Genomic DNA, 25,199 nt, shown 5'->3' on the forward strand with positions numbered 1-25,199 from the left:
AAAGCAAACAACACACCTTCTCGAGCAGCCAAGAGGAGGAACTGCACCAAAACTCTCTTTGGATGATGGCTTTTCTGGGTCGGCAAGCAGCGTGCACAACCAGCCGGTGGGAGAAGGAGCAGGGCATGCCTTGGGAGACAACCAATTTCTGGGAAAGGGCACTGCCCGGAGAAGGTGAAAAGCAAACAGCATATCACAGAAGCAAAACAACTATAGCTTTCAGTCTGCCCCCCCCCCCCCTTTTTTTTTTTAAACTGGCAAAGCCATTTCTTTTTTCTTTCTCTTTTTTCCCAAAAGGTAAAGCTTGATCCAAATGTCCATTCAAGCAGTACACAGGCAGGAACCTCAGGGCACCCTAGTGTGGAAGAAGTAGTGTCTTAACCTTTCAGTGACAAACTGTGCACAGGGGTGGATTCTGCGGAGGAAGCAGTCAGTTTGTATCAGATGGTCCTACATAGTAATTTGTTCTTGCCCCTTTTGTGGTTTACTGTAGGCATGTAAAACTTAAAGACATCCCTGTACTGAGGAATCAGAGGCTGGTCAACAGAGAAGAGGGGTAGCGGAGTCAACGGGTGTAGAGACAAGAGTTCTAAAATTAGAAGGCTCCACATTAGAGAGAAATGTGGAGGATGGCAAAGACTGGCAAAAGAAGCATCTCTGTGGCTGTTTCTGAGAACGAACAGGAAGGATAGCTGTTCTACTTATACCACAAACCCAAAGGGTGATTGCAGTCAATCTGTTCTGGCTTTTTATACTTGTTTATCCACAGTGCTGTGGCCATGGTGTGTTAGGCACTGTGCAAACACACCTGCAGCCTGGATCCTGGTCCCAAAATGCCTGCAGCCCAAGTCTACCGTACAAGTCTTTCATCTTCAGAATTCCTCTCTGCAAATGTTAACTCGTTAGCTACGAGAGCTGCAGAGAAGCAGGTGCTGCTCTGCTGGCAGGGAAGCTGCAGCATGGAAATTAAGTGGTTTGCCCAGGACTATAGAATTCTCAAATCCAGGGATAAAAGCTAGGAGATTTTGCCAAATCAGACCCGTGCCTCAGTCCCACTGATCTATACAGGGAAGTGAGTATAAAATATTTAGCTGGTATAAGCTCGCAAAACTCCCCTCCACCAGATTAATTTTTTTAAGTCAGTATCCTTCTCTTTGCATTTTTCTGTTGGAAAGCAAACTAAACTTTTAACCAGAAGCATTGTAAAGCAAATCCTATCAGCTATAATCATGCGTGTACTTGAATGCACAGGGAAGACTATTCTGGTGTAAGTGGAGTGAAAAAGCAGCAATGCTAGTGAGCCGATGGGCTCATTTTTAGAAGGCTCTTCAATATACCATGTCAATTAGGCTTGTGTAGAGAGGCCACTCAAACCCTTGACTTTCATTTTGTACTTTCATTTTTAGCTACAGCTTGTTGTTAGTCTCCAAGTTATGTCCCCACTATTGTTTAAAGCAATGAACTTCAGCAGATCTAGCCGCTGTAGGGTATTCTGAGGTGTTAGCATTCCCAATGGCAGAATTTGAAAATATATTAATTTGTCCTGCAGGCTGTGCTTTTATAGGGAACTTAAGAAATTCAGGCAGAATACTGCCAGTGTGTCCCCCAGCTTTTCTTGGCATTAGGCACCTACTTCCCTTCACTTCAAGCACACTGTGTTCATAACGATTACGTGACTTTTTATATGCCTCTTTATGATAACTCTGATGTTGTGAGAGGGATACACCTAAGGCAGAGTGGAAAAGTGTTAAGGGCAGAGCTATCCAAGCAGCAGGGAGGATCGGTTCCATACATGCACACACTCTCCTCTCATCATACAGCATCCGCTGCACTAGTTTAAGGATATAAACACATCTTCTTTCCTAATGTACAGCTTGACTACAGTGAAAAAGTGTCACCCACCATTACAATAATACCATAACTATTTAGTTGCTTTCTCTTTTTGATGATTGACAGCTAAGAGGGGGCCAAATCCTAAGAGATGTGAAAGGGAACGGTGCAAAGGAGAGTCTATCCAGACCAGTCCACGCCTGTTTCCCACAGAACTTCCATGTCCTTTTATCCACATGTGTAAGGGAATAGACAGGGATCGGCGACCGGAAGATCACGGGCTGTGACGGAAAGATAGACTCCTCCCCATAGGAGTGGCAGGAACAGGAACCGCAAGAGCTATATAAGCGTGTGACGCAGTTAAATAAACGGACATTTTGTATCCATCATATTGGTGTCTGTGCATCACTGTCCCCAGGGTGGGTAGAGACCTGTGTCCCGGAGATATGCGGCCCAAGATAAGTTCTCCCATAGAAGTGTACAGCAACACACACGAAAGGTTTTTCCTGAATAATTGTTCTCCTGAATACAGTGATAGAAAAGGCTGGAAATTTGAAGAAAAAAGTGAAATTCATTGGAGTATGCTAATGCCTGTCAGATGGGGACAGAGGCAGAAAAGGCTTCCAAGGAAACAGTCTACTTCCCCTCGGCTGTCTCTCTTCTACAAGCAGACACACGATCTTGCCTCTTCTGATGGGTTGCACTGGACTCCTCGATATAATGACAAGCACTAATAAAGCTTTGGATCTGCTCTTTGAGATTTTTAGAAAGATTGAACACAAATGCTTTGGGCGATCCAGAGGCTGATAACAGGCTCATGAATTTATTGGGGTGGTGTCATTATCTGGATGAGAGTGAGTATTTTTTATGGTCATGGTAGGAAATAGGCTTTCAGGAGATATTTCAGGGTGGCAGCTTAGCATCATGTGACAGTCCAGACACGTGAGCAAGTGAAAGGAGACGGGAGAGTAAGGAGTGAGCGGTTGGCTGGTTTTTATGGTAATATTTGGTCTTCAAAAACTACTGAGAGAGTGTAGTGGAATGAGAAGGGAATGTGCCAGGTAAAATATTTCACTGAAAGAACACATGAATTTAGAGTGACCTGCAACGTCTCCAACCTCCATGTCAGAAAGTCTTTACAGTTTATCAGTATATTCACACATAAGCCCATCCTCAGCCACAATACAGCCACAAAAATTAAGATCTTGTAACAGACAGCCTTTCCCCCCCACCTTTTCTTTTCCTTCTCTTTTTAACAAAAACACTTTGTGTTTGGTAGAACAGGTTCCCACATGTTTGTAGAACCATTTTATTGCCTATTTGAATGTTTAAAGGGACAACACCACTTTATTTAAATGAACAACATGTTATTTTACACCTGTTCTTACACAATGTGAGTTAATATAGCACAATTTGTCATTTCCTGACTTTCATAAGTTATTGCAGACCAAACCTGGGGAGATCTTCCAGGGAGCAAACAGTCTGTAACAGGTACCACACCAGGGTTTTTTTGGGGTGGATAGATACAACACATATATATGTCTCAAAACAGCTTTACTATATAGTCTCAAGGGATTTTCAGAGGTATTCAGGCACCTAGGTAGACACTTAGAGACAACAGCTTTCCAAGTGCTCTCACACCGAAGCACTTTCCATGCATAATCTACGTCAGTGCTTTGACCTTTATCTTGCCACATCATGGAGGATTCCCAGTAAATGCCCTTGCAAAGGTGGACTACCCTTCTGCTCTGCCAGCCCCAGGCACATCCACCATCCTGGCACAGAGAGGACAAAGTCGCAGCCCTGAAGGTGGAGTCCCACCAGGGGGAAATTTGGCCAAGGACACCTTGGGCTTTTCCCCTTCTGTTTTTTAATCTTAAGCTTTTCTGGTTCGTGGGCAGTGAGAGTTGCCCTGATAACCTTAATGGTCACTAGACAAAGTTTTTGCTTTATTTTTAGCAAACACTTTAATTGCCGTTCTGCAATGAGTGTCAGCACAGAGGATCTCTGTGGAGAGTAGCCTCAGTTTCCCCATGTGCAATTTTGTGCTTTCATTAAAACCTGAAAGCAAGTTTTAGGTTCCAAACTGTAAGAAGACAGATACTGAGTAAACCCATTGAGTGCAATAGATTTTAATTAGCACATAAAAAGAGACAGAAAGCAGCAAATCCCAAAGGTTTTTTATACAGCCACAACCATTACATTTCTGTGGCATGTTTGCTTTCCATTAAAATAAATACAGGGTGGGTTCTGGATAGACATACCTACAAGGGAGTTAATATGATGATTGCTTTTCAGTCGCTGGGTAAACAAAACACCCTATGCAAAAAAGGTTTAGCTCTCAGTAGCCTGATGTGGCTCCTCAAGACCAGTGTTTCACACCACAGTCTCACAAAGATGTTAAACTGGAGCTGCCAAAGTAAGGTCCTGCTCCATCCTTCCCACCCTGCACAGCCTTCTCTTGTGCTGTAGCATGCATTTGTGCGGCTGCACTCTGCACATACACTACCTGAACACCTGTGCTGGCAGAGGGGAAGAAGAAGGTGGGACTGGTCCTTCTGCCAGCATTGCTGGCTTAAAGCATTTGTTGAATCACCACCATTGAGCAAATTCATGGGAAAACAGGGGAAAGATTTCTTTTGAAGCTTGCTGAATCTGGTTTCACAGCACAGCTCCCGCTCTGGAGAAGCCAGTGAGGTTTCACAGGGGGGTAGATGAGAGCCTTTCTGAAACACTGAATGTTCCAGAGAGATCAGATGGTAGAATAGCAAACTCTTACTCTTCAAAAATTTGGATGCAGCTAGAGAATTTTAGTGCTGCAGGTATCGAGAGGCTAAAGGTACTGGAGAAATCAAGAAGGGAGGTGCAGTGCATTGGTGTGAGCTCTACGGGTCACTGGAAGGCAAGTAGTGGCCACCTCCTGTGGCTAGCAAAGATATCCAGTGAGCACAAGCCGACTATGTGCCAACCAATTTTGACAATTAAAATGTTCCCAGCAAATAACATTCTTGCTGGTTCCCTCTGGGACCTTTTTGCAAAGGAGAGCATTACAGGGCCTTGTGATACATGTTCAAAAGAGGGAGGATTGAGACCTCCAAACTTATATTTACAGGAGAGCGAAGCTAGACTACCAGAACCAGGGTATGAAAATAAGCGTAGTTAGCACACACAACCCTAATTTCTTCTCTTCCAGCAACTGCTTTGCCCTTTTACAGGTTGCAGTAGAATATAAGAATGTTAAGTGAAAGAGCTTTTCCTCCAGCCAACAAGCATCATCTCTGGAGGCATAAGCTTTTCTATTTTAGTTCTTAATGTCTCACTGAAAATAAGACAAGAAGTATCACTTGGAAATTTTTTGTTAAAAGAGGTTGTCAGACAAGGGAAATGACACAGTTTCCCTCAGGAAGACAAATTTATTTTTCTGCCTCCCAGTAACATGAAGGAAAAATTTAGACTAGAGGAGGCTGAATGAGCTGCAGGAGCATTTACCGTATCCATTAATTCCAGTGTCACTTACATTATGTTTCGCTACACGTTCATAACTTACATATCTCAGAACACTGATTTATTGTCAGAATTAGAAAATGCAGCTTTTTATTGTACCAGCAGAGCCTGAACTGCCATGTGCAGAAAGGGCGTCATTACCAAAGAAGTCTGCGTTAAGCAGACTAAGCTTTATACCAGTCCTATGCTGCCAGAATACCTGGGATGGGACTTTACATGGTAAAAAGCTGCTGTGCCTGAGTCACCCATTGGCAGTGCGTGCTGCCGTGAGTCAGGAGCGGGGTCACACCTCTTGGCCCATTGCCCTACCTCGGCACGGCACACTTTGTCCCCGTGGCCCAGTGTGGATTTGCGTGTGCCGTCACATGCTCTCGCCTTACCTAGCCTCACCCCAGTGCCCTGGCTCCTCCTCTGCCAGTGTTTGCATCCTGTCTGCTCCTCTCCATTGCTGACCTTCACTATGGGCAGGCAGGATTTGGGCTGCAAACGTGCCTTTAGCTGAACTTTCTTCTTAGCAGCCAGTGTTATACCAGAAATCTGCTGCAGGCATGCTGCTCCTGAGCAGCTGCGGCTTGCTCTGCTTTTGTGCTGATTTAAGCTATGCAACCAAAAGGACTCTGCTGCCGATCTAAGATGTGCTTCCACGGTAGGGGTAACAGGATGGGTTTGCCTGTTATTCCACCAAACATGTTATCTACAGCACAGGCAAGCCCTAGAGCTACATCTATACCAAGCCACTTGCACAGTGCAGAAACACAAGTGTAACATAAGCAGTTCTTGCTTATGAACTTTGCAACCCTGTGGTAAAACCACCCACCGTAACCAACCGTGCTTAAACAGTAAAAGGGCACTTTCACCTCCATGGCTGCACCTGAGCTGGGGCCCACCACCAGTGCGGGGCTCTCGGGCATCATCCCCATGACTGCCAGAGCTGCCCCAGGTCACCCTGCGGGGTAAAGCTGGTATAATGAAACTTGAAAGTGCTCAAGGGCTGTGTTAATGGGCAGCTCCAGTAATCACAGGAAGGTGATTTTTTTACAGGACTACATTTCTGCTATAAAACACCTCTCTCTCAAAGAAAGACCTCAGAGCACTGTTGACATAACTTACCTCTATAGATATTTGACAAGATAAACCAGGCAAAGTGTGTGATTTCAAGGACCATGGTAGCTGAAATGTTTAGGAATGAGAAGAATGGTCTGAATGGCTGTAATTATTAAATCTGTTAGTTAAATTGCTCTTTTCCTTCCTCAGGAAAGAAAATGTTACTACAGTGACCTAGGATCTGCCGCTCCTGAGCCACTCACAAAGCCTAAGTAGGGGGTATATCTCATTCAGGACACACCTAAGTCCCACACTCCCTATCTCTAGGGGAAGGTTTGTATTTTCAAGAGGTCGTTTCCAAACTGGCAATAACCAAATGCTTGAGTTTAGCCCCAGAAGCTAAACAGTCCTGAGACAGGAAGTTCCCTTTCCTTTGGCTGAAGGAGGGGTTGGACACACAAAAAAAGCTCTTCTGAGCAATATCTGCTCTCTCAGCTCTGCCCTATTTATCTCTTATATTTATTCCCTTCTGCACGGTGGGTGCGTGTAGACCCTGGGAGTGCCCAGGGTAGGCACTGTGGGCAAGTCCACCTTGGTTTGGGGGCAAGGAGAAGACATCAGCTAACAGACTACGTGCTGTGTTGCCTTTGGGTCCAGAGAAGAAACCCTGGTATATTTTATTTGTTAGCAGAGATGTAACTAATGGGAACTACTGTGGTCAACTGTTGTGCATAAATAATGCTCACCATGCACCTGAGACTTTAGCTGTTTGCAAGGATGCATCTGCAATTAAACAGGAAATTGCAGTTTGTCAGTGGGTTATCCAGGTGACAAATTACTGTAATCCTGCAGAGATACTCCCTTTTCTTAAAAAAAACTCCAAACCCAAAACAAAACAAAAAACAACAACCCAACAACGCAGTTAAAATCTTCTCAGGAACTTTAAAAGGTCAGTGACTTTAACCTTCTCAAAAACATGCAAGGTAAACTCCTAAAGGAAGAACATTCAATTGGTGGGAATACATATTGGTTGCATTTTAAAGGTAAGCATGTTACGAAATATCCAGAGAAAGAGCTGCCACAGTCTCCATGCATCTAAAATGGTTGAAATCTGACCTTTGTAAGGTTGTGTACTGTCTTCAGAGCACCACTGGAGGTAAGCAGAGACCTACGTTTGAGGACGTTGCCTTTCCTGCTACATTACTGGGGGTTATTCCAAAACAAAAAGGAAGACATTTTTGTGTAGTCTGTCCCAGTCTTACCCTGTTTGATTCACCAGATTTAGCACAGAATCTCTGAATATGAAATTGTAATACATTGCTGTCTAGTACACAGATTAATGTGGCAACAACCAGGTTGTTACCTGTGCTTCACCTGTCCAAATACTTAGATTTCAACATTACCCTTGAGGTCTGAATTTTCTATCTGTAGAAGGAATTATTTGCTCTGTTTATATTTCAGGGTGTATGTGAAGAGATGGTTCAAATTTTGTTGCTGTATAAGTTTATCTGAATGAAGTTAATTCACTCTTGGTGCCACATCATTATAAATCACATGAAAAATGTTGTATCAGGGTTTTAATTTGACTTCTCTTATGTTTCACAGTATGAAACTGGTGGTATGTACAAAACAGCACATCCCGGAAATATAAATAAAGCCATCAGGTGGTGAGGGTTCTCTTGTTTTGATATTTGGCCTTTGTAAATGAAGCCAAACCTCTTTCTGAAGATGTGCCGCAAGAACAATGAAGAGTAGTAAGGTTATACTGAGGCTTTAGACTGCTTTTCTTTGGAAAATCTCAATTCTTTTGGGAACAATTATTGTTCAAAATGAAACCTTAGTGGATTAAAATTCCTTTGCACATAATTTCCTAAGTATATTGATGATGCCGACAACGGAAAAGACATTTGCTTATGCAGTCACTAAGCTACGTCAAAATTAAATATTTTGAATTTGCACATTTAGTCCTGAAAAGACCATTTTATACAGGTGAAAAAGTTACTTTTGGTCTGTTATTGATAGCCTTAGAAGACTAAACATCATGTTAGAAGCGCAATTGTGGAGTACAGCACGATGGTTGCTGTGCATGCTGTGACCACCTCTGCAGCACAGGAGGGCACTTGCAACCTGGAAGAACAGGAGCCTCCACAATGACTGCCCATTTCTAACTCAGCTGTACTCAGAGCACAGTCAGCACCAGGAAAGAAATAACCTTCATATCTAAGGCAGAAGATGGTCTCTTGCATTTAGTGTTTAGGATGACAGATTTCTCTGAAACAAGGGTTTTCCATCACCACCTCCTCTATGAACACTCCACTGTGTTTTAGGGCATCTACTACTGCCCAGGAGGCTGAAACAGGTGCCTCTCCCACCAGGCATCCTCTGACACAGCCTGCATCCCTGCTAAATACTGTAGGAAATATAAACATGACCAAAATTGATACCACTGCAGGGTGTGGTTACTAACCTACAGGTCGCTCCTCAGCCGGCCGACAGCAGCAGGCTTGTGCCCTGCTAAGCCATTGCGTGCCTGGTGCCACTGTCGCCGTCACATCCCCAGCACCCAGCTACCTGCTGCTTCGAGACCCCAGCTGGGGACTTCGTAGGTCACAGAGAAACAACAGGACAGACCTCGTGCTTTCAGATGCTTTTTTACTGAAACTATCAAGGGAACCCCTAATGATGACCTGAGCTGATTCAAGGGCACCTTACATAAGGCTCCTCCCTGGGTACACTGTGATCGTGTTTCGTTTCTCTCCTACCTCCTCTGGCCAAAGGTCAGCATGTCAAAACGAACAAAGTCCATGGTTAAACAGCTAAAGCCACTCTGGCTTACTGCAGGTGATCCAGAAGTAAAGCCGCTGTGACACTCAAAGCTCACAGGCATAAACTACTGTAAAATTTGGAAGGGGAGGGAGTGCATTTCAGCGCAGAAGGCAAACAGCATTTGCCACCGTAACCGAGCAAACAGGGAATAGATAGATTAGTTGTCTTTGGGAGTTCATTTCCCTGTTTGCACACCCTAGCACTTGCACGCTCTTCCCAGTTTTGCTGAATGTGTGCTGTTCCCAGCCTGGTTTCCTAAAAAAGGCCCCATGCCCCACCCCAGGCATACGAAATCACGTCGTACCTGTCAGCCCCCGTTCTCCCCATTCACCACTGTGGACCTGCTGCCCGGCTGCGACCAAGCAGCACACAGGCAGAGAGAGGTCTCAGAGCTTTAGGAAAGCCAGGGCTAATTCAGAGAGATTAAATTTGTATGTGACTGAGGGAGAGGCAGTTAGAGCAGAGCTGTTCCCCCACCCTGAGAAGCAGTGGCCAGCAGGGCTATACGTCCTGCGGGTGAGGGCAACCACGGCCCCCAGCAGCCACCCAACCTGCAGGAAGGGGTGCAAAGAGGAGCAGGAGAGGAATGCAAAGGGTGGGAGGAGCTGGGGACACGGGATGGAGCTGGAATTGCTCTGCATTCCTATGGTGATACTGTAGAAAACCAGACTTAATAAGTTCTGCTATTCATAGATCAGACGGTTATAATGATGTTAAAACCTCTAGTCCTTGTCTGTCAAATTCACACTGAGATAAGTAGGAACTAAGCATGCTCAAGAGCCTTTGAAGACTGTGTAAGTGCCTAGATATTGGCCTGGGGAGGTCTGACTTTAAATACCTGCATATTAAAACAAAAACATTTTTAAAAAACAGTTCCATCTTTCAGACACAAACTTTAATCATTATATTGCCCAACTCACAGAAAGCTTATCAAAATTACGCAAAAAGTACACAGTTACATTCTAACCCTAAGTAAAAATCAAATTTCTGAGGCTATGCTACACTTTCATTTCATTAAGCATGTAACATTTTTTAATTAACCTAGACCCTAAAAACGTCCTTCTGTTTTCAAAACCACTGAATTTATGCTTCCTTAACTATGCAACAGATACAAATGTAAAGTTACTGGAATGTCACAGAGGAAATAATGAAAACATCTAAAAGTGTAGCCTATAGCAAAGAGAGAAAAAAATGGGGTTTTGCACTCGTGGAATGGGAGGACATGTATAGAAAATCCTGGCTGCTGGTTTTGTTATTTTCAGTTCATTAGTAGAAGCGTTGTGACCAGAAAGAGCTGCCTTCCTTCCTTCTCTCCTTCTCTAGAAAGAGGACAATGCACAGAAGGAATGGTTTGAAGAGGAATTGTTTTTCTCTTATCTTTTTCCATCTTTCAGTTGCTCTTTATAACAGTGCTTAATTTTAAGGCAATAGTAACACAAAAGACATATTCAGAAAGAGCTGACCTTATAATAAAACAAGGAAGAAAGACTGAGGACAGGTAGAAATCTGGAGTCAACGATGCCCTTTAACAAGGATGTACAAGGGAACAATCCCACTAGTTGTCTGCCTGGTGGTTTGGAAACCCCTGACAGCTAACGTACTGCACACTACTGTGCATTTATTTCAGCAAAGGGAAAACCTGGTTTATTTATTATCCCATTACAGGGCTTTGTTTCTGATGTCCTTACTCTCAAAAGCGGCAAAAGCACCAAAACAATGTATTGTTTAATATCAAACAATGCTCTTGTTTCTCATCAGAACAGGGAAGCCAACGCTTGCTCAACTTCGCAGTCAGAATGAATATAACTATACATTTAGACTGGGCTTATTAGAGAAAATAAGGAACCGAGTGAAAGCAGGGAAAATTTATAATAGGAGCAAAGGGAATCCATCACTACCTCTTAGGAGTTTCCTTAAGTGCCTGTCAAGCTGGAAGCACAATGTTTTACAAACGCCAGTGTCAGTTCCTAGCTCAGAAAGAGGAAACGACAGCTGCAGATGTGGTTTGGGGAAAATGAATGTGTTGCAGTCAGGTGGCAGAATGGCATGCAAGAGCCCCACTTGACATACCTGGGCCACAGGTTGCTGTTGGGGGGTCTCACATTTCGGGTGGGTTCTCTGGCTGCTTTGGAGCAGTTGGTTTGGCCCAGAAATTATATCCCAGACATGAAACTTCAATTGAAACTGTGAGCTCTTCTGAACACTTTTGGTTCTAATCATGTATGCTCTCCTCCAAGGCTGTGTTGTTTAAAAAAAATCTCAACAAGCCATAACACAAGTCCATAACCCCCTACCTAGCTCTTGTCTCTTGTGGAGGAGCTGCAGATACTCCCTTCTGAAGGAGGGTAGCATTTATTCCCACAAGGGGAAGGAGGAGGAAGGGCTGGACCACTGCCTGTGCTGCACCTCCACCTGGCCTGTGAGAGAGCAAAGGAGGGTTCATGTGTCCTTTTCGTTGCCCCAGCCAGTGAAACCCTCTGCCCACTTTGATGCCTGGAGCAGCTTAGGGCAGACCCATGCACTCTGCACATCTGCACCATGTGATAGCTCAGTTCTCCAGGTTATCCCCTGTCCTGGCCTGCTGAGCATCCACACTGAATCAATGTTTGCTTTGGGGTCCTCTTCTGGACAGAATCAACGAGTTATTCCTGAACAAAGCCCAGATGCAGCTCCAGGGACCGTCAAAAAATGGATTAGCCCATGCCAGATGTGGTTGCCTGGACTGATGCAGCAGTGTCTTCCAAGAGGATCCCTGCACCCACAGGTGTCCCCTGTGTGACTCCATGCTGCAGCCAAATGCACACCCTCAGTTTCATGACACCTCTCTGCTTCAGGAACCAATAGCTAACAAAAAGCATATGAGAAATTATAATTATGCCTTAGGGCTAAGAGGATCATCACAGGCACTAGAGAAGACCTGGGACACATTTTGTGCGGATGAGTCAGCCTGCTCCAGAGGTGTTAGTGGATCACCGCAGTTTCTGATATAAATAATAAATTTATATTCATTTAAATTAATAAACTGTCTGCTACCTACTTTTTGTCTTCCCCTAAGGACCACAGCATAGTTAGTAAACGTAAGTGAAGACTGCTGGTTACAGAAGTTACTCTATACAAAAATAATGTCCAATAGGCTAAATAATTCCGGAAATCTGAGGGGCAAGCTACAAATGTTTGGTGTCATACCTCCAAAAGACTTTGTGTGATTCTACTGAAACTTGCCAGGAAAAAACTACCCTGGGCTCAGGTGAGGCAAAACTTATTTTCCTTCTGTTTGCTTGGAAGTAGAGCAGCTCTCTGAAATGTAGGCCTACAGCTAAAAGGTTATTTCATTTATAAATGTGAAGAAACTTGCATTGGAGCATTTTGAGGGAGGTGTAAAGATTAATATACACATCCCCACACCTGCCCCCCTCACATGGGCATTTGCAGTGCAAGTGGTTAAAAAAAAACCTGAAGAAATGAAAATAAGCCTTTCCCCACGGAAGAGACAGGCAAGCAGAAGAGACAGAGACACCTTACAGCACAGCCTGCCACTAAGAGCATCAAATCACTGAACAACATGAATGAAGTACTGTGCTATTATACCCAGCTCGTACAGAAAGCATCCACTGGTAGCAGGTGAATGGTAAAGTCATATTTTACGATCAGATTTCAACAAGGGGGTCATGCTTTGGAGATGAGAGGCTGTGCAGAATGAACAGGCTATTTTTAAAAGTCAAGCCAAATGCTTGAAGAAAACCTTCTAAAAAGTAGCCGCCACCACAGCTGTGTTTATGAGTCTATTCAACCAGCTGGCTCATGGATTTTGAGTGCAAGTAATGATTTAACACTGTGACCCAAGCAAGAAACTGGAACACTCCGAGAAATTATTTTGGCAAGGGTACGTTTAACGAGTCAGAGTGTCCTGTTATCTGATGGTGCATTTTTACGTAGTGGGAGTTATTTTAATTGCTGTATAATACTCTGAGAAGCTGCAAAGGGTTGAATCATTCCCCTTTCAGTACCGACCCAGTCAACACTAGTCATGTTTTAATGTTATGTCCCCCTCAGCAAGGCAAAAGTGCTGTCTCTTCACCAGACCTATCTGGTGATGGTCCTGGGTATGGAGCCACTGTGCACATGCCCTCCGACCAGCTGGGACTGTAAGCTGGCCAGCAGCTTTCCTGCCCTTTGCTGTGCATTTTCCTTGCTTTTAGGCCAGGGGAAGGGGTTACATCTTCCTGGTATTTGTGTCTGTTCTTTTTCACATCAGCAGCCAGAGGAATAAATGAGAAATAGAGCATGCTCATGAATCAGAAATAAATCCTGTTTGAAAGCTGACTTGAACAGATGATCCGGATGGGTACATTTGTTCTGGTGATGGTTTTCTTAAAAAAAAAAACCAAACCCAAACAGCCTTTTTACTCCACCCCACATTAATTTTCAAAAAAAACCCCAAATATTTGACCCTATCCATCTCCTACTGACAGAGCTGACAGGAGACTTATACACACTATAAATTAGCTATATGACTAAAAAGTGCTACTCCCAAATATTTTTATAAGTAAACAGGAAAATCTATTGCTCATTTGAGGTCTCAAAAAGCTGCCCTCAAAGCTAAAAATATTTAACATTTATAAAGTTGCTTAATTAAAAAAAGTAGTGGGGTTTGGGTTTTCTTTTTTTAGTCAGATGAAAGTTAGACCTGGAATGACCAAATGCCAGTTGCTGAGCTATGTGCAAAGGCTCCTCTGTCGAGAACTGCCATCATCTCTAATATCAAAACTCTACCTGCAGATATTGGAGTATTGAGCATTAACTGTCTTCCAGAGTCAAGGTGGTCACCTGGATCAAAAAGCAGAAGCAGGGGGAGGCTGCACTCATTGACTTGCTTGTAAATCTATTTGTCAGATCCTTGCAGATGTCCTCCCTTACACAAACTCACAGATCTTGCATGCTAACAGTCCGAAGGACACAAACCAGAGATATTTTCAATTTTTCACTTCCCTTAAGAAAGACGTGCCTGCTGTTTTAACACAGAAACTAGTCTATAAGCTAGAACGACCCTTTTTTAAATTACTTGGACTTCACTCACAAAAACATAGCATTAACTATAAGTAATTTACATAATTACAACTCTGGAAAACCTGAGTTTAAACAAAACAGCAAGCTCCCTAGAACTGGATTGGACAAGCAGAAAAACAAAAGCAAAGACACAGATCCTATCTCCCATAGCCTGGCATGTTAGTACAACTCTATTCTCAAAACGCTGTCAAAATTTGACTTCCTAAAATGCTGTCAAAATTTGACTTCTTCAAAACACTCTTCCCCGCCCCCTGTTTTTTTTCACATACATCTCCAGCATATTCAAGAAAAAAAAATATCAGCCCTCAAAGTTCAGCGCCATGATAAACTTAAATGCCAGTTAATAACTTGCCAGGCAGAGCAATCATGGACTCTGGACACAAAGTCTAGTGAGGTTGCCAGAGAGCGCTTACATATCCAGGGCTAACGAAGGTCTGCACCAAGTGTTGTTATGGGGTGCTAACACAGAGTCCCTTCCCTTCATCAGGTGGGAGTTTAAGAAGGCTGCTCACCCCCGTAACGGAAGAACGGGAAGAACCTGAAGAACTTATGGAAGCATGAGTTTGCCTGTTTTGCTAGTGTCCATCAGAAATTCAAAGATTTGACTAAGAATGATTATTATGCATGTTTTTGAGATAACTCCCTCTTGACTTCTTTTTAACCTAGTTCCTCAGTTTTCCATAAAACAGATCTCTAATTAGATTCTCAATGCAGCAAAGTATCTAAGCAAGTGAAAACAGTTTAAATCTTGTTTACATTAACACAATTACAATGTGTTTAAAATGACACATGTACTTGCTGGGGTGGACCCTACCTGCCTCTCCCAATATGTAGCCAGAGGTCTCAGTAACCTCCCTACCGCTGCAGTTAACGCACAGAAGAGCTTTCACTGTGTTTTTACAGTGCCTTGAAGACACTCCCAAGTAATTCAACAATTTCATTATTGAAACTTCCTTGTTTAAATGCAAATGAAGAGCAGAGCTGAGCCTACAGTGTTGAATGAACACAAATTGAAATGCCTTAACCGGATTTCATTTCCATGCCTTCCCTCTTTTCTTCCGTAGGGGAGATGTGTCATCATGAAATTTAGAAGAAAATTCTCTATGTATCCTGCTTCTGTTTACAAAAGGCTGCTCACCTCTCTATTTGTCATTTTAAAAACTAGAAACACATTCTTCATTGAAATGTTCTTTACGTCTGTGCAGAAAGCAGTCACGGAAAAATGTCCAGTTGCAGACATGTACATTACTCCAGTTAGTGAGTCACAGTGTTTGTATCCAACATCAGTGTTAACTCACCAACCATTTACATTAAAATATTCTGCAGCAGAAAATATATTAAAACTTAGAGCGAAAAAACTTAGCATATAGAACAGCGCTGTATTCAACAGCTGTGCATTACTCTAGTTCTAATGTGGGCTATCTGTAGTTGTGGTGGTAGTACAGAACCACAATGATGGTTTTCACCTTGGCTGATAAGAAAGAAATTTTTCTGTTCAGCCTCACTGGAGCAACTGCATGGCACAAAATGGACCAGGAAGTTCTTCACTGACTTTAGTCCAGGGTGAAACCCCACCAGGGCTCTGCAGAAGAGGACTGTAACCTGTTGAGCCTGTCAAAATATGATTCTGTTGGATGTACTGACTATTCCCCTCATCTCCAGACTGTGAAAAGGAAGGACTGTATCTGCAGCGGTCCTTGTCCTTTCAATATCATCTGGTATTTTGGTGTACAGAGGATATCACAAGACACTGAAGCATAAGGTCTTTCAGAAGTAGGAAGATGAACAGAACAGATGAATCAAGAAGACAAGGCTGTTTAGGCCCTTTTCATTGCTCCTCAGCACTGCCATCTCAGATTTCCACCCAGATGGCCCTGGTCTGCTACAGGGTGTGATAAGCCTTGGAGACAGGCAGCTCCTCTGACATCCAGACAGCTGGATATTGGCCATTCTTGCTGTTCTTCCACTCCCTTCACCACTCTCCCCCTTTCTTCCTGTGACATTGCTCCTCTCCATGGGATTTTTTTTCACAGGGTTGTCTTGAGACATGAGATGCCCAGAGCTCCTTCCCTGCCTTCCAGCCCTCCCCTTGGCCCCCACGCCTGCCCCCATTTCATGCCCTCTCCACAGAGAGCTCTGGGATTGGTGGTGCTCTTCATTTGGGTAGACAGAATCATAGAATCATAGAATCATTTAGGTTGGAAAGGACCTTTAAGATCATCGAGTCCAACGATCATCTCATGCTCCTAACTATGATACTGTTTTTGCAGCCACTGTGATTATGCCTGTATTTACAGCATTGCACAGTTTCAAAGTCCCCCTTACTAAGGGATTCCCACCTGACTGCCAACACAGAGCTAAGCTTTGTGCTTCAAGACTGAGTGACAAGAACTTTTAAATAAAAATGAAGTAGTGCTGATGGTAACCACCACCAAGCAAACCAAGATTTTCACACAGTAATCCCAGGCACTCTTCCTACATTTTCAAGCAGACGTGGTGCTTGAAGGGACTTGTAGAGGTCCATAGGCACGTCCTATAGATTTTTAGTACTGCAGCATGAGTTCTACTCTGGAGCTCCATTCAGAGCCATCCTTGCCATTATGTCTAGTTAACAGCCCAGGCAAGCATAGCCCTATCAGACATAGCGTTTACTCATAAGCTCTCCCTGATGAAGCCCTTTTGGTATGCAGTATGTAATGGCAATGTAGTTCCCAAAGATCAGTCCCACTGACTGACACCAACAGACTGAGCAATTCCATTAAACTAGCCTGTAGCTGCCTATCCATGAATTTTCCTATTGTCAAGTCCTTAGTTTCAGCTTTATTTATAAAGTTGTTTGCCCCCACAGAGCTAACTACAGGTGTGGTTTGAGCATCCCTGGGAGCTGTTCAAGTGAAAGAACTCCATGATAGAGCGACTGCCCTAAGTATTGCTTGGAGAAGCATTGACAAAAGTGCCATAAAACAGGTTAGAAAAAGATGTTTCTGTGGATTGCAGAATGTTTACATAGCAATTTTCCCTTTAAAGCATCCCCAATTTTTCTGGTGAACGCATTCGGTTCAGTAAAACTTAGCATGATCCCAACTAGCAATTTGTCTAAGGGCTGCTGCTGGGGCTGCATTCAGTTGCAATTACAAAACCTGCCCAGATGAAAGAAGATTCAAGCAAGATGTGCATTTTTTTCTGGAGGCCATTTACAAAATATATCACTGCTCTAGTGCCACAGCATTTGTCTGATAATATCTTTGCAGGAGGTTGGAAGGACTGGAATAATGACTGTTCTCTGCAGCTCTTTGGAAAGGATGAAAAGTAGAGGCTTCACATCTGCAAAACACGACTTCCCTCACTCAACAACAAAACCAATTGGTTTGAGTTTTTGTTTTTAAGCCAAATACTCACTAGATACAAAAGAGGCAATGTGATGACCTCTCAAACTTGATTTGTTCCAAATATGAAGGTTAAATGTCACTGCAGGTTTTGCTCAGTGTCTTTTGCTTTTCATTCTCATAGCTTGGGAGAGGCAGGGAAGAAGACCAGTAAATCCACGTGAGTCAGGATACTGTAGTATGAGAAGTAAGCCTCTGTTTAGTCAGCCATTAAAAAAAACATTTCTGCTAAAATTATTGGTTGCTATTTCTACTTTTGCCTCTGAGCGTATAAGCAAATACTGTCTGATATTGACAGCTGTTGTTAAATATTGGAAGTAAAGGGAAACATTGTGACCCAGCACTGGGGACAGGAGGGCAGGGCTGCCATTCATTTGGATAGATATGTTTAAACATCAACTATATACTGCACTCTGATCTGAGCAACATCTGACTTCTGATGAGAACAAAAGTTCAGTTACTACTGAAAGCAACAAGTTGCATAAAGGAATATTCTCATTGAAAGTACACATTGCAAAGAACAAGAAACTAAATCAAGATCTAAGCATTCATTTCTCATTGACATCATTGGGAACTGCATATACATGCATCCAGCACAAAATAATTTTGGTAATTAAAATAATTAAAGTTACTTCATTTCACAGAGATTATATTTCATGTTCAGTTGCAAACCATGGGTTAACACTTTGTGCTATTTTAGCAAAATTGAAAAGCTGGGGTTTCACTGCATCGCTAGTACTTATGCTTAGCTGGAAATGTGCAAGGGTAAGTCTGCTTGTTTCTAATCACTGTCCCTTAAGGTTTGCATTTTACCTGATCATTTCATTCACCACAACAGAAAGAGGGAAAACAGCTTATTGTCACAAAAATATGCTTCTGCAGCTGGCTCTGAAAAGGTAAATTGTTTCCCTCAGAAAACCCTTACTCCTATAAAGGGCAAAAATCCCCCAGTAAAATCACACTTCTGACTTAAGATAATAAAATAATTAAATGCTAAAGTTTTAAATTGCTCCCAAAGCAACATGAAGGAGGTGTTCTGGATATTGTACAAGTGGACAATATGAAAAGATTTTCCAATATTCAGAGTCATATCTTCATAGAAGGAACAAGACTCCTGCCAGAGGCTGCAGACCGCTTCTTTTCTATCTCAAGCCCAAAGCATCTGCAAAGGCCTTACCCAGGTGCCATGTGGCATGGGAAAAAAATAACAGCTGTGAAGGTCTCCACTTGGAGTACGTTCTTAAAAAAAGACGTCCAGCACGGCAAACCCCAAGTAACCTGTCTGCTACAGGTGATTTGTTGTCTTTGTAATGGGGAATCCAGGAAAGTGATTGCAACATCTTGCCTGTGATGTGATGGCTGCTACACCAACAAGTACAATAAACAAATGAAAGCTGCTGGAATGAGTGCTCGAGCGCAAGAGGTTGCTGAGGCACTGCCTGGACGCTCCTTGTGGGCCCCTCCTGGTGACATGCCCATCACCTGCCCGCGGAGAACAGGGACCGAGGCTACTTGTGCCTCTACAAGGGCACTGCTTGGCATGTGAGGCCCTGGTGCCCGCGAGCAAGTGGGTAACCCTGACACTTTCTGGGGAGGAGATGGCAGAGTTTTGCCATGTCCCTGCTAACCTTCTGTAATTCTGGTTGCATGGGACTTTTTGTTTGGCAGTGTTTCCCTTTTCTGCCATCTGAACAAGCAGCATCTCTACTGACCAAGTATCACTCCTTTCCAAAGTATCTGTAGAGATTATTCCCATTTTAAAATATCCCTTTACTATAAGCATTTCTGGTTCAAATATAAAACTTTCTTCTCTCCTGTAAAGGGGAATTTGAAAAAGTGTCACTATGTGATCTCTGTGGGATTCATTATATCTTATTTTGCATAGGTCTAGCAGTAATGCCTGTGTCAGGAACTGCCTTTAAGGGTGACTAAAGACTTGTTTTTAACTAGCAACTCCACAACCAGTCCAGGCTAAGCATTATTCTTGATCTTTTCCACCTCGTATATCTGGAAAAAGATTTTGCAGACCAGGCTGTCCTCGTGATCCCTGTACAGCCCTGCTCCTTTCAGTGTATGTACACAGGTTTAACCAACTGAGACTTGGTAAACAGCTGTGCTGAAAATACAGCACGTGAAATGAAATCTCCTTGCTTCATTTTAGCACATAATAATATGTTGTTATTATTTACTGAAACAATTTAAGTTGCCCATAATTTACAGACAGTTATGAGCCCCTTGTCCTGAAACCTGTCTATCTGATAGCATTTTTCCTTGATTCCTTGACTCAAAGATGGAAAGGAGTTGGAGTTGCTCTGAAAAAAGTCCTCCGTAGTCCAAACAGGACTCGAAGACTGAACAGATTTTGCCAACAGTCCTATTCCTTCCATTTAAGCCACATAATCTCCCTTGTAGTCACCAGCTAGAACCCTAGCTTTGTATGAAAATAGGCAAGATAACATTGTCACCACTGTCTTTTGGTTTAGATGTTTTTGCTTTAATTCAGCCTCTGTAAGCTCTGAGATAAGATTTGAACTCTTTCTTTAATTACAGCAAAAGAAACTTCTACAACAGTCCAATTTAGTATCAGATACTGGAACCACCATTCCTGGGAGAGGGAGGGCAAGAATCACACATCAGCTATGACACACAAGAAAATCACACACTTTCATCATAATCATGATGCTTTACATCTACAAATTCACCAACAGACTGAAACTACAGTGCAGCCTTCACCAAAATTTGTCTTGAATCATATTTCAATCCTTTAAAGCAGACATTTGTGGGAACCTAGTTGCTTTGTTCTCCAGTAATTTTTTCCTGCACTTTGCTCTAGGAATTTTAGTACTGCTGAGAACTGAAGCCACACTTAGACTACTTTTAATAAAGTAAATATGTTACCGTACTTCAGTACCGCCTAACACCACTGAGCATATACTAAACATAAATAGCATGTCATATTAGCAAACATATCAAGAAAATCTGTCACATCAGGAAGGATTGAAGCAGGCACCAAGCACAGCTAGGGGCTGACACTCATAAACTGGAAGCAACAAATTTTTAAATTTCTTGCGTTTTGCATTGCACGCAAATTGTAGTGACAATAAACTGTGAATACTGACTACATGTCAGCTACTTCACACTGAGCCCTCTGTGAAAATTCCTCTTTCAGGGTTACTTGACAGTCACCTGGGATGTAAAAGGTGATTTCTGGGGAGTCACCATATGCACTGATATAAAGACACATCGAGACCAGCAAAGCACATGCAGAGGATGGTTCCTGCATGAACCAGTCAGCTTCCACAGTGTGGTAGAAACTTTCGGTCACTGAGCAAACTTAAAACAATTACTTGGATCTATTCAGCTCCACATGTCTCAGTGGCATATGCATATTAGGAACTTAAATCCTAATATTTTTTCTGTGTCTACTGCATTGGAACATGGAAAAAAATCTTGAAAAAAATTAGTCACTTCCCGTTCTTTCGCAAAGCTCATCCAACATCAGCAAGTATTTTTCAGCATGAGTTGCTACCCACATCCCTGTTGCAATAATTAGATTACACATTTTCATTAGAAACTCTGACTCCTGTTCCTGCTCTTCAGTTAGAAGACAAGCGGAAGCCAGCTGTTTTGAGTTTTACTAGAAAACCACAAAGTTTTCAAATGCAACCGTGCATTAATTTTGTTTGTTTATTTTTTAGATGAAGATACACTAAAATCAAAACAACTAGCTAATCAATCATGGGTTAATCAACCTGTGCTTTAGATGACACCATGCAGTCAACTACAGTTGACGCAAGCAAACAGCAAAATAACAATGCCAACTCGTCTTCCGACTTCTAGGTAAGGAAGCTTTGGCAAACCTTATAACCAAGCGCTGTTGCACTTCTGCCTCTCAAAGCTAGGAAAATGGAAGTGGAAAATGGTACCTGGGGAAAGGCTGGTGTGCTCCTGTGGGTGCTGGCTGCTGCCGGGCTCCTGCTGCCTGCCTCCCCGGGCAGCCCAGTGCCTTTGCGGCCACGGCTGCCTACGCGGGTCAATGTTTTACCAGGCTGTGAGCAGCTCACTGTCCCACCCTCCCTGCAAACACCCCGTGGGTAAGGCAGTGCCGGGGCCACGGGGGCAGAGCCAGTGCCAAAGAGGTTACCCCTCTTTTACCCACCCTGTCCTCCACAGAGAAAACAAAGCACAAAAAAAGGGGAAATCTGCTAAAAGGGGGATGTAAGGAAGGCATGGCACGAAGGGAAAAAAAACAAAAAAGCTACATAAATGGTGCTATTAATAGATATTTTGTGGCTGTGGCAGGTAAGTCATGATAACCTTTCTCCGTATTGTTCTAAGGCTGCATGCAAGCCTAGGCGTGCCTGGCTGAAAGCTGAGAGGGAACGCTTAATTTATGGGAGCACGTAAATTTCCAAATAAATCTTTGGCATAAGAGAGCAGTCATTCCAATGACAGCTAAAACTTCAAAAAAACAAAATGACAACAAAAAGACCTGAAACAGCATGATAAAATGACCAAAGGGAGTCTAAATTCGAAGACAGGGGAAAGAAATGGCTGAGGCAATCTGTGATGGTTTACCTTGCAGGTAGAGGCTCTGCTCCGGCGTCTCAGCTTCTTGAGAGTGCCTCAGAATTGAAGCTCTACCCGGGCTAGCCAGAGCTTTCCCATTCCCAGCAAGTTAACAATTACAAACAGAGGGCAGCTCAAACGGACTATCAACCAAGCACGGCACTGACAAGGTGCCACTGCCACTCTCCGAGGAGGAGAGGACAGCTGCTGAGCTTGGGAAGGGCTCAGAGGCTGGGACTCGCTGGCTGCTCCCAACCTGGGAGACACTTTTTGGACCTGGTACACAGATGTGTGCTCATAAAGGAGCAACAGGAAAATTTAGGCTACATTGTATGTCCTAGTTTTGTGACACTGCTTCATCTGTCATGACCTTTCAGTCCTGGTTTCAGGAAGAGTGATTCATTTTGTCTAATCTAGGATCCCTGACTTAAGCAGTACATATGTTAACGTATGTGTTTAAGGAGAAAATCTACATCACTGGCTGCTCTAGCTAGTTAGATTAGCTACTGAAACCTGCCTCGTAGTACAAGGAGCATGTTCACATGCTGGGTTTGCAGTTGATCTGGACCTTGCATGCCATTGCACAGGGATGGGGTTGTCCATGTTCAGTGATGCTGGGCTGAGGGACACCAGCCGAGTCTGGTCAAGTTGAAGATGCTTTCTCTGCCCACTGGGCGCACTGCAGTGTACTCACGGCTGGCCGGGGCACAGCTGCATCTAGCTCACCAGCCCGCATGCACGTGTGACTGTTGGTGCAGCAACGGGCTGCAGCTGGACTTGAGCAGATGTGTCACCGAAAGCAGGAGTGCCTTCCCTGAGTCAGGACTCCCAAGTGGGCATCCTCAGAGTCCAGGGCAAGCCTGCAGGAGCTGATGCATGGCTAGCCACTGCAGCAACATGAGCCCTGTGGCTGCTGCCTGTGCTGTATGCCCAGTGCACCCAGCACACACAAACCTGCTCAGCTCTACAAGGTGCCATCATTTGCTGTGGGTGCTTCCAGATGTGGCGTTCCTTCCTGCCAGTCCACACTCCCCTCCCCTCCCCTTTTGCCTAGAAAAAGAAAGGCAGAAGGGGAATCTCTCACACATTTGGTATTTAAGGGCAGCATGGCGGCAGCCTGTTACTCCCTGGTAGGACAGGCTGTTTGCACGAGCAGAGAAGGCATATGGACTTCTCTACAGCTGCTAGACACAATCCTGCTGCTGTAGGACAACCTGCAAGACCTGGCAATGTCTTTTGCATGAGCCTTATTAATTCACAACCATCAACTTGTATTCCCTCTAGAAAAAACCCTCACAGCTGCTTTACAGCATCTGCTCCCAACCTGTGAGGAAGAGCACTGTGATGAACACACAGAAGAGACCCATCTTCTGCCAGCTTCTCAGGCTTGCAGCAGGATATGTGCCACATCACATTAGCCTCTCAGTGCCTCGCTGGTCCCCCAGATCTAAGTGGAAATAATAACAACCTGCTATTCCACAGAGCTGCTTGGAGTCTCAGCTGTGGCTATCACCTCTGAGATCCCCAGGCAGAAAGAGGGAGCTTATCTGAAAGAGCTTATCTACACTTAAGGCCCTGCCTAACCAGCTCTAGAGAGCCGGAACTGCTCATAGCAGTCTTGCTCTGCCTCATATTGAGAGCTGCTCCCAGAGAGGTGGACTAGGTGGGCGAGGCAGGAGGTCCAGCCATGCTGTTTCTCTCTCCTGCTTGGATAAGGACTCCACTCAAGATCTCTCAGACCTTCCCAGCAAAACCTGTGGGGAAGAGATCATGTTTCTGTGAAAAGGTCTACTTTTGGCAACTTGGCATTTGCTGGTTGCAGAAGCATTTCAGCAGAAGACTCTGGAGGAGTGCTGCCCACCCATCTAGATCAGATCTAGATTTTATCACCATCACGTTTCATGCTGTGACACTGCTGGTCCGGTGTCCGGCATGGCTGAAAACTGTGGCTGCAGTGGTGAGATTTGGAAGTGGAAAAGTGGAACACTGGTACTCAAGTTATGGAGCCAGCTCAAATATAGTTCACCTGGCAGTGTAGACAAGGTCACTGCCTGTTATAGGAAGGTTGTACAAGTACTCACTTTTCCACAGTGCTAATACCTCTGTGATGCATGTTAGCATGGTACAGGCCTGAGAGAGTCAAACTGTGCATAGTATTGACCGACTGAGGCCAAAGGACTTCAGAGAAGCTCAGTGATCTGTCATAGCTGCCAGGTGTAGCTACCACAGAAAAATGATGGCTCTGCTATGGTACAGCTGAAGTTGTATCATGTCACCCTGGACAAACAGAACAGTGGACAATCTCATGTGTTGTTCCACTAATCTGCCCTTGCAGATAAGGTGATATAACACAACAGAAACCAAACTTTTTTTCATTGTTGCACAAGCAATAAGAAAAAAAAATATCTTCCCTACATACCTCTGTACAGCTACCACTTTGTGAAAACTCAGTCTTTCATTCACACAAGCTTGTGCAACCTTTGATCTGGTTTTCAGAGATTAACCTCTAAATGAAAATCATCCAAAACCAATGATTTTTACTTTTCTGTGTAAGAAAGTGATAGCAGTAGTAATTTTTATAGGGTGTTACAACTGAAAGCAAGTTGCAAACATGAACGACTGGATTAAGTACCATTGTGAGGCATTTTCCTGAAGTGTTGGTGCCTTTGGCTCTTCAACAAGCTGGGGTAGGCTAAGATACTTTCCCAAAGGTCATGCAGCAAGACGGTACCACACCTGCAGTCAGCTCTGCAGGTATCATTGCCTGTGTTCCTGAAACGAGTGCGGTCGGCTTCAGGCCAACCTGAGTTTTCATGCTTCTCCTTATTTTCCAGTCTCAGAGATGAGGTTTCACAAACAAGGGCTCAGAGAGAGGTAGATGCTTCTCAGGAGGCCAAGTCTGCCCCTGTGCCACCTAGTCCAAAGTTCCCCACACCACGCTTTTGCAGATAACCGGGGGCGGGTTTCTGATTA

The 25,199-nt window shown here is 43.8% G+C and overlaps 1 protein-coding gene across 7 annotated transcripts in view; it reads right to left on the reverse strand.

The window, feature by feature from the left end:
- RBM47 (RNA binding motif protein 47) overlaps positions 1-25,199 on the reverse strand; it is an 81,166-nt gene that overhangs the window by 22,297 nt on the left and 33,670 nt on the right. The window contains exon 1 of one of the 7 annotated variants that reach the window (XM_064449324.1): positions 22,236-22,298. The exons of 5 other annotated variants lie outside the window; for them this stretch is intronic. The gene's annotated coding sequence lies outside the window, so the exon portion shown is untranslated. Of the gene's footprint in view, positions 1-21,583; positions 21,685-22,235; positions 22,299-25,199 lie in introns of those variants that run through there. One more of the 7 variants, XM_064449322.1, reaches the window with a different exon arrangement.

Source organism: Phalacrocorax carbo, chromosome 4, assembly GCF_963921805.1.
Source record: "Phalacrocorax carbo chromosome 4, bPhaCar2.1, whole genome shotgun sequence".
NCBI classification, from domain to species: domain Eukaryota; kingdom Metazoa; phylum Chordata; class Aves; order Suliformes; family Phalacrocoracidae; genus Phalacrocorax; species Phalacrocorax carbo.